Genomic DNA, 8,906 nt, shown 5'->3' with positions numbered 1-8,906 from the left:
CTCAATAATTACAACCCAATACTTAGAACAAAATATGACTGTATATGAATGGTTCCGGCGGTGTACCGGGATGTGCAATGAATCAAGAGTGACATTTATGAAATAATTATGAATGATGGCTTTGCCACAAATACGATGTCAACTACATGATCATACAAAGCAATATGACAATGATGGAATGTGTCATAATAAATGGAACGGTGGAAGTTGCATGGCAATATATCTCGGAATGGATATGGAAATGCCATAATAGGTAGGTATGGTGGCTAATTTGAGGAAGATATGTGGTGGGTGTATGGTACCGGCGAAAGTTGCGTAGTACTAGAGAGGCTAGAATTGGTGGAAGGATGAGAGTGCGTATAATCTATGGACTCAACATTATTCATAAAGAACTCACATACTTATTGCAAAAATCTATTAGTCATTGAAACAAAGTAGTATGCGCATGCTCCTAGGGGGATAGATTGGTAGGAAAATACCATCGCTCGTCCCTGACCGCCACTCATAAGGAAGACAATCAATAAATAAATCATGCTTCGACTTCACCACATAACGGTTCACCATGCGTGCATGCTACGAGAATCACAAACTTTAACACAAGTATTTCTACAATCCACAATTAATCACTAGCATGACTCTAATATCACCATCTCTATATCTTAAAACAATCATAAGGAATCAAACTTCTCATAGTATTCAATGCACTTTATATGAAAGTTTTTATTATATCCCTCTTGGATGCCTATCATATTAGGACTAAATTCATAACCAAAGCAAATTATCATGTTGTTTAAAGACTCTCAAAATAATATAAGTGAAGCATGAGAGTTCACCAATTTCTTCAAAATAAAACTACCGCCGTGCTCTAAAAAGATATAATTGAAGCAGTAGAGCAAATAACAACCTACTCCAGAAGATATAAGTGAAGATCAATGAGTAGTTGAATAATTATGTAACTATGTGAAGACTCCTTCTCATAAATAGATTTTCATATCTTAAGTACTTTATTCAAACAGCAAGCAAAATAAAATAAAATAAAATGACGCTCCAAGCAAAACACATATCATGTGGTGAATAAAAATATAGCTCCAAGTAAGGTTACTGATGAACAAAGACGAAAGAGGGATGCCATCCGGGGCATCCCCAAGCTTGGATGCTTGGTTGTCCTTGAATATTACCTTGGGGTGCCTTGGGCGTCCCCAAGCTTAGGCGCTTGCCACTCCTTATTCCGTAGTCCATTGAAACTTCACCCAAAACTTGAAAACTTCGCAACTCAAAACTCAACGGAAAATCTCATAAGCTCCGTTAGTATAAGAAAATAAATCACCATTTTTGGTACTGTTGTGAACTCATTCTTTATTTATATTGGTGTAATATCTACAGTATTACAACTTCTCCATGGTTCATACTGATACGTCTCCAACGTATCTATAATTTTTGATTGTTCCATGCTATTATATTATCTGTTTTGGATGTATTATATGCATTAATATGCTATTTTATATGATTTTTGGAACTGACCTATTAACCTAGAGCCTAGTGCCAGTTTCTATTTTTTCCTTGTTTTAGAGTTTCACGGAAAAGGAATACCAAACGCAGTCCAAACGGAATAAAACTTTCGCGATGATTTTTCTTGTACCAGAAGACATCCAGGAGACTTGGAGTGCAAGTCAAAAGAGCCACGAGGCGGCCACAAGGGTGGAGGGCGCGCCCCCGACCTTGTGGGCCCCTTGGTGACCCCCTGACCTGTATCTTCCTCCTATATATTCTCATATACCCCGAAAACTTCCAGGGAGCCACGAAACCACTTTTCCACCGCCGCAACCTTCTGTACCTGTGAGATCCCATCTAGGGGCCTTTTTCGGCATCCTGCCGGAGGGGGATTCGATCACGAAGGGCTTCTACATCAACTCCATTGCCCTTCCGATGAAGCGTGAGTAGTTTACCACAGACCTACAGGTCCATAGATAGTAGCTAGATGGATTCTTCTCTCTCTTTGATTCTCAATACCATGTTCTCCTCGATGTTCTTGGAGATCTATTCGATGTAATACTCTTTTGTGATGTGTTTGCCTAGATCCGATGAATTGTGGATTTATGAACAGCTTATCTATGCATATTATTTGAATCTCCTCTGAATTATTACATGCATGATTTGATATCTTTGCAAGTCTCTTCGAACTATTGGTTTGGTTTGGCCAACTAGATTGGTTTTTCTTGCAATGGGAGAAGTGCTTAGCTTTGGGTTCAATCTTGCGGTGTCCTTTCCCAGTGATAGTAGGGGTAGCAAGGCACGTATTGTATTGTTGCCATCGAGAATAAAAAGATGGGGTTTTCATCATATTGCTTGAGTTAATTCCTCTACATCATGTCATCTTGCTTAATGCATTACTCCGTTCTTTATGAACTTAATACTCTAGATGCATGCTAGATAGCGGTCGATGTGTGGAGTAATAGTAGTAGATGCAGAATCGTTTCGATCTACTTGACACGGAAATGATGCCTATATTCATGATCATTGCCTTAGATATCGTCATAACTTTGCACTTTTCTATCAATTGCTCGACAGTAATTTGTTCACCAGCCATAATAATTTCTATCTTGAGAGAAGCCTCTAGTGAAACCTATGGCCCCCGGGTCTATTTTCTATCATATAAGTTTCCGATCTATAATTTTAGTTTCTGATTTACTTCCTTTGTAATCTTTTACTTTTCGTTCCATAAGCCAAAAATACCAAAAGATATTACTTTACCGTTTATCCATCTCTATCAGATCTCACTTTGCAAATAACTATGAAGGGATTGACAACCCCTTTATTGCGTTGGGTGCAAGTTGGTGTTTGTTTGTGCAAGTATTCGGTGGCTTGTCGCGTTGTCTCCTACTGGATTGATACCTTGGTTCTCAAAACTGAGGGAAATACTTACTCTAATTTGCTACATCACCCTTTCCTCTTCAAGGGAAAAACCAACGCAAGCTTGAGAGGTAGCACATACCCTCCGATACTACTCATAGATTCATCAAAATAAGAAAACAACACATAGAAAACAGAATTTGTCAAAAATAGAACAATATGTAGTAATCTGTAACTCTTGAATACTTCTGTAACTCCAAAAATTTGGAAAATTTAGGAAAACCTGAGAAAATCTTTAGTTAATCTTCTTCAAAAAGAATCATTATTTTATCACTCTTCTGTTAAAAATGGGAATTGTTTTCCTGAGTGCAAAAGTTTCTGTTTTTTAGCAAGATCAAATCAACTCTCACCGTAAGCCATCCCAAAGGTCTTACTTGGCACTTTTTTTGAGGGTCAAGGAACAGTAGGGTAAAGGCCGCCTACTGACTTTTTAAATTAGATCAAGTACTTGGAACTTTATTGAAACAAAATCTATAAAACATGATTACTATAGTAGCATAATCATGTGAACACACAAAAACAGTAGGGGTAAATATTGGGTTGTCTCCCAACAAGTGCTTTTCTTGCAGACTAAGGCATAGCCTAGTGGTGGGAGGGGGCTGATGCCTTCCCACCCACCCAGGTTCAAGGCATGGTACTTGCAATTTGGGTTTGTTGCACCAATTATACTGTAGGGGGTTCCCTTACAGTCTTTCTGTAAAAAAACAAGTGCTTTTCTTTAATACCTTTCTAGCTAGGCATGATGATTTCAATGATGCCCGCATAAAAGTAAAGAATTGAAACGCAGTGGGAGCATCAGGAAGAATATGACTAGCATATTTAAGTCTAACCCACTTCATATGCATAGGAATTTTGTGAGCAGACAATTTATGGGAACAAGAATCAACTAGCATAGGAAGGCAAAACAAGCATAACTTCAAGATTTTCAACACATAGAGAGGAAACTTGATATTATTGCAACTCCTACAAGCACATATTCCCCCCTCATAATAATTTTCAGTAGCATCATGAATGAATTCAACAATATAACCATCACATAAAGCATTCTTTTCATGATCCATAAGCATAGAAATTTTACTACTCTCGACATAAGCAAAACTCTTCTCATTCGGAATAGTGGGAGTATCATAAGAAACTCAAATACTACAAATTGTTTCCACATTAAAAGAATAATGTTCAGAAAAAGGATAATCATAATTACGACAAGCTTCATAAATATAATCATCACTACTTTTTATAACATCAGTGTCATCACAATGATCATCATAAGTAGCAACTTTGTTCTCATCATAATCAATTGAAACATCTTCCAAGATAGTGGAATCATCACTAAATAAGGTCATGACTAATGGCAGGTGGAACTACGTCGGTATTTCCCCGGAGAGGGAGGGATGATGTAGCACAACGACGGTAGAGTATTTCGCTCAGTTATGAAACCAAGGTATCGAACCTGTAGGAGAACCAAGCAACACAACGTAAACAGCCCCTGCACACAAATAACAACACCTCGCAACCCGACGTGTTAAAGGGGTTGTCAATCCCTTCCGGGTAACGGCGCCAGAAATTGCGTGTTGACGGGATAAAGTTGTAATAGATTGAAATAATAGATCACAAATAAAATAAAGTGCAGCAAAGTATTTTTGGATTTTTGGTTTAATAGATTTGAAAATAAAAGTAAGGAAAAGTAGAGCGCAGAGGCAAATATATGAGAAATAAGACCCGGGGGGCGTAGGTTTCACTAGTGGCTTCTCTCAACAAAAATAGCAAATGGTGGGTGAATAAATTACTGTTGGGCAATTGATAGAACTTCAAATAATTAGGACGATATCCAGGCAATGATCATTACATAGGCATCACATCCAAGATTAGTAGACCAACTCCTGCCTGCATCTACTACTATTACTCCACACATCGACCGCTATCCAGCATGCATCTAGTGTATTAAGTGCATGAAAAAAACGAAGTAATGCAATAAGAACAATGACATGATGTAGACAAGATCAGTTTATCTATATGGTGGTAGATATAGATCCCGTCTTTTTATACTTAGTAGCAACGATACATACGTGTCGGTTCCCTTTCTGTCACTGGGATCAAGCACCGTAAGATCGAACCCACTACCGGGCACCTCTTCCCATTGCAAGATAAATAGATCGAGTTGGCTAGACAAAACCCAAATATTGGAGAAGAAATACGAGGCTATAAGAGATCACGCATAAAAGAGATCAAAGAAACTCAAATACTTTCATGGATATAAAACATAGATCTGATCATAAACTCGAAGTTCATTGATCCCAACAAACACACTGCAAAAGAGTTACATCATATGGATCTCCAAGAGACCATTGTATTGAGAATCAAGAGAGAGAGAGAGAGAGATTAAGCCATCTAGCTACTAACTAAGGACCCGAAGGTCTACAAACAACTACTCACGCATCATCGGAGAGGCACCAATGGAGGTGGTGAAGCCCTCCGTGATGGTGTTTAGATTGGATCTGATGTTTCTGGACTCTGCGGTGGCTGGATGAATATTTCGTCGACTCCCCTAGGGTTTTGGGAATATTTGGGTATTTATAGAGCAAAGAGGCGGTCCGGGGGGCACCCGAGGTGGGCACAACCCCTCGGGGCGCGCCAGGGCCTCCTGGCGCGCCCTGGTGGGTTGTGCCCCCTCGGGGCCCTGGCGTGCCCCGATGGGTAGTGCCCACCTCGGGGCACCCCAAGTGCAACCAGGGCCCATCTGCTTCCTTTTGGCCCATAAAAAATCATCGTAAAGTTTCGTGCCACTTGGACTCCGTTTGATATTGATTTCCTGTGATGTAAAAAACATGGAAAAACAGGAACTGGCACTGGGCACTATGTCAATAGGTTAGTACCAAAAAATGATATAAAATGATTATAAAACATCCAAGATTGATAATACAACAACATGGAACAATAAAAAATTATAGATACGTTGGAGACGTATCAGCATCCCCAAGCTTAACTCCTACTCGTCCTCGAGTAGGTAGGTGATAAAAACAGAATTTTTGATGTGGAGTGTTGTTCATGAAGTCATATCATATTCTTTATAGCATGGACATTTGGACTTTTATATTGTTCAAAGCAATAGTCTAGTTTTGACATAATAATTTAGATACTCAAGCATATCAACAAGCGACCATGTCTTTCAAAATATCAATGCTAAAATAAGTTATCCCTAGCCCATCATGCTCAAACATTCATCCATTCATGAAACACACTCGAATATTAACTACACCCAATACTTGAGCGCGATCATATTGCCCCCTAGTTGGTGCTTTTATGAGAGAAGATGGAGACTCAAATTTCAAAATAAAAATGGCATAAAGTAAAAGAAAGTCCCTTCACAGAGGGAAGTAGGGATTTGTAGAGGTGCCAGAGCTCAAAGCGAAAAACTTAGAGATAAAAACATTTTGGGAGGTGTATCCATCCCACCAGCGAAAACGACTTAGAGTTCCCAATACTTTTCATGCATAGATATATCATAGGCGGTTCCCAAATAGAAAATAAAGTTTATTCCTTTTTCCACTGTAACTTTCAATTTCCATGGCTAACCGTATCCACGGGTGCCCTCCATACCAACACTTTCCAAGAAATTTATTATTTGACAACATAAAGTAAATTCATTTTTGTTTTTGCATTTCGGGAATGGGCATCCCTAATACCTTTGCCTTACTCTCGTGCAATGACAAGTGAATAAACAATCATCTTGAAAATAACACATCTAGCATGGAAAATATTAGCCACCCCTCACCGCTCCGCGAGCGAAACAAACACACAAAATAGAAGTTTATTTTGAAAATTAGAGATGGCACATGCAAATTTTCTTAGAACGGCAAAAGAATACCGTATATAGGTAGATATAGTGGACTCATGTGGCAAAACTGGTTTAAAGGATTTTGGGTGCACAAGTAGAGGTCATACTTAGTGCAAAATGAAGGCTAGCAAAATATTGGGAAGCGACCAACCAAGAAACGAATAATCTCATAAGCAAGCATTAAGCATAATTAACACCGAATAATGCACCACAAGTAGGATATAATTTTCATTGCATGACTATTGACTTTCGTACTTGCATAGGGAATCACAAACCTTAACACCCATTGTAACATCCCAAATTTTCAATTTGAAATGTTATACACTAGATCATCATTGCATATCATATTTATTGCATTTTTGTTGATCCTAGAAATTTTTCGCAACTCAAGGACCCTCGGAGAGAGTTGGGGATTTCGTTATTTTCATATTTGAGTTGTCTCAAATTTTGAAAATAGAATCATTTGATTTTATTTATTTTATCTTCAATAATTTCTATTACAAAAATATTAGAGAGGGAACAAAATGACTTTACCAAAATAAAGAAATATTGAGGATTTAAAAAAAAATCAAATAAGATTTTATTTGGTTTTATTTGCTATTTTATTTGAATTTAGGAAAATGCACGTTTTTCAAAATTGCATTTAGGCCCCAAATAAATGTTCATCCTGTGCGGCTTGATTTTAGAAGTCGGAGAAAATTTATTTGGGGATTTTTGGAGTCTGTTTAGTATTTCTTTTATTTGTTTTTCTGTGTGGAATTATTTAAAAAAACGCGAACCAACTTCGGGCCATACCCAAGCGGGACTTCGCCCGGGGGCAGCCTTAAATAGCGCCGCCCCGAGCCGCCCCAGCCCATCAGCGCCGCCGCCAGCCCACCCGCGCCCGAAACCCTAACCCTAGCCGCGCGCCGCCGCCGCCCGCCGGACCCGCCGCCCGAGGTCAACCTCGTTTTCGCCGCCCATTTTTTTTAAAAAACCGCGGTTTATTTTTTAGTTATGTTTTTTTATAGACCAGTTTTTTTCCCAGTTTATTTATTTAGCGAGCGTTCGCTCGTTCGTTCGTTTTAACGAACGTTCATCGTTTTTCTTTTCTTTGATTAAATCCGTGATTTTTCTGATCGCAATTTCTGATCTGATTTTCGTTTTAGTATAACTTTTCGCTCGTTTATCAGAATCAGGCGATTCAAGTGCCTGGAGTTTCATCTCGAAACCCTCTTTCCGCTTAACCAACTTAAACAAGTTTTTGCTTCTGTAAAATTTGACTTAGATCCAAATTAGTAGAAGGAAGTTTGTTTCTTTCGCTGTTTGACTTTCGTTGCTTCGTTTGATTTGATTCTTTTTGCAAACCGGAGTTCTTAAGTTGAACTTTCTGGTTAGATCTCTTATTTGAGTTTTACCTGTGCATTAGATGAATACTTATTATGTGTTTGTTTGTTTGTCTGCGATAAAATACCCGGAGTGCGCCGCCTGTTACTTCGAATCTCTAGGTTTCGCGGATCATCAGCAAGGCAAGTAACACTTTGATCATACCTCTTTACTACCCAGTTTTATTGCATCAGATCAATCCTCAAACATTGCATGATTAGGATCTAATTAAAATGTGGGATGGGAAGTAGTTGAGGTAGAACCTATTACCTGTTGTATTATCAAACCTTTGGGAGTTACTTCTACGTTTGCCTATTATGCCATGCTATGCTAGTAGAAGTGGATTGGGTGAGTGATATCCATGACAGATGTGAGTTTGTTAATTAATGGTTTATCTAAGGTGGCAACTTAAATACACATCTGGGTGGATTGAGGTACCTGGGTATTCCAGGATTGTCTGTTGTTTTTCTTTATGGACCGCCACCCAGGCCCAAAGGGATCATGAGATTTTTCATACTAGAAACTTCCATGTGCAGTCACAAGCTATTATGGGCTCTAGCATAGTTGATTAAGTCGTGCGAACTCTTACAGGGTAGACTAGCAGATGTAGGGGAAAGTAGGTGCAACGGTCTATCCATCGTAAGGTGCTAGCGCTTCTGAAAGACTATGTCTCGGTCATCCGTTTCTCAAACACCATGTAGTGCGAGAAATCCAACGGAGGCGATCGAGTCTTATGGAGAAAAGCGCGCAAACCTCTGCAGAGTGTATAAACTAATCATGGTTAGCCGTGTCCCCG

The sequence above is a fragment of the Triticum aestivum genome, chromosome 5A (assembly GCF_018294505.1).
Source record: "Triticum aestivum cultivar Chinese Spring chromosome 5A, IWGSC CS RefSeq v2.1, whole genome shotgun sequence".
Taxonomy (NCBI): Eukaryota; Viridiplantae; Streptophyta; class Magnoliopsida; order Poales; family Poaceae; genus Triticum; species Triticum aestivum.
Note: the sequence above shows the minus strand (reverse complement) of the source record.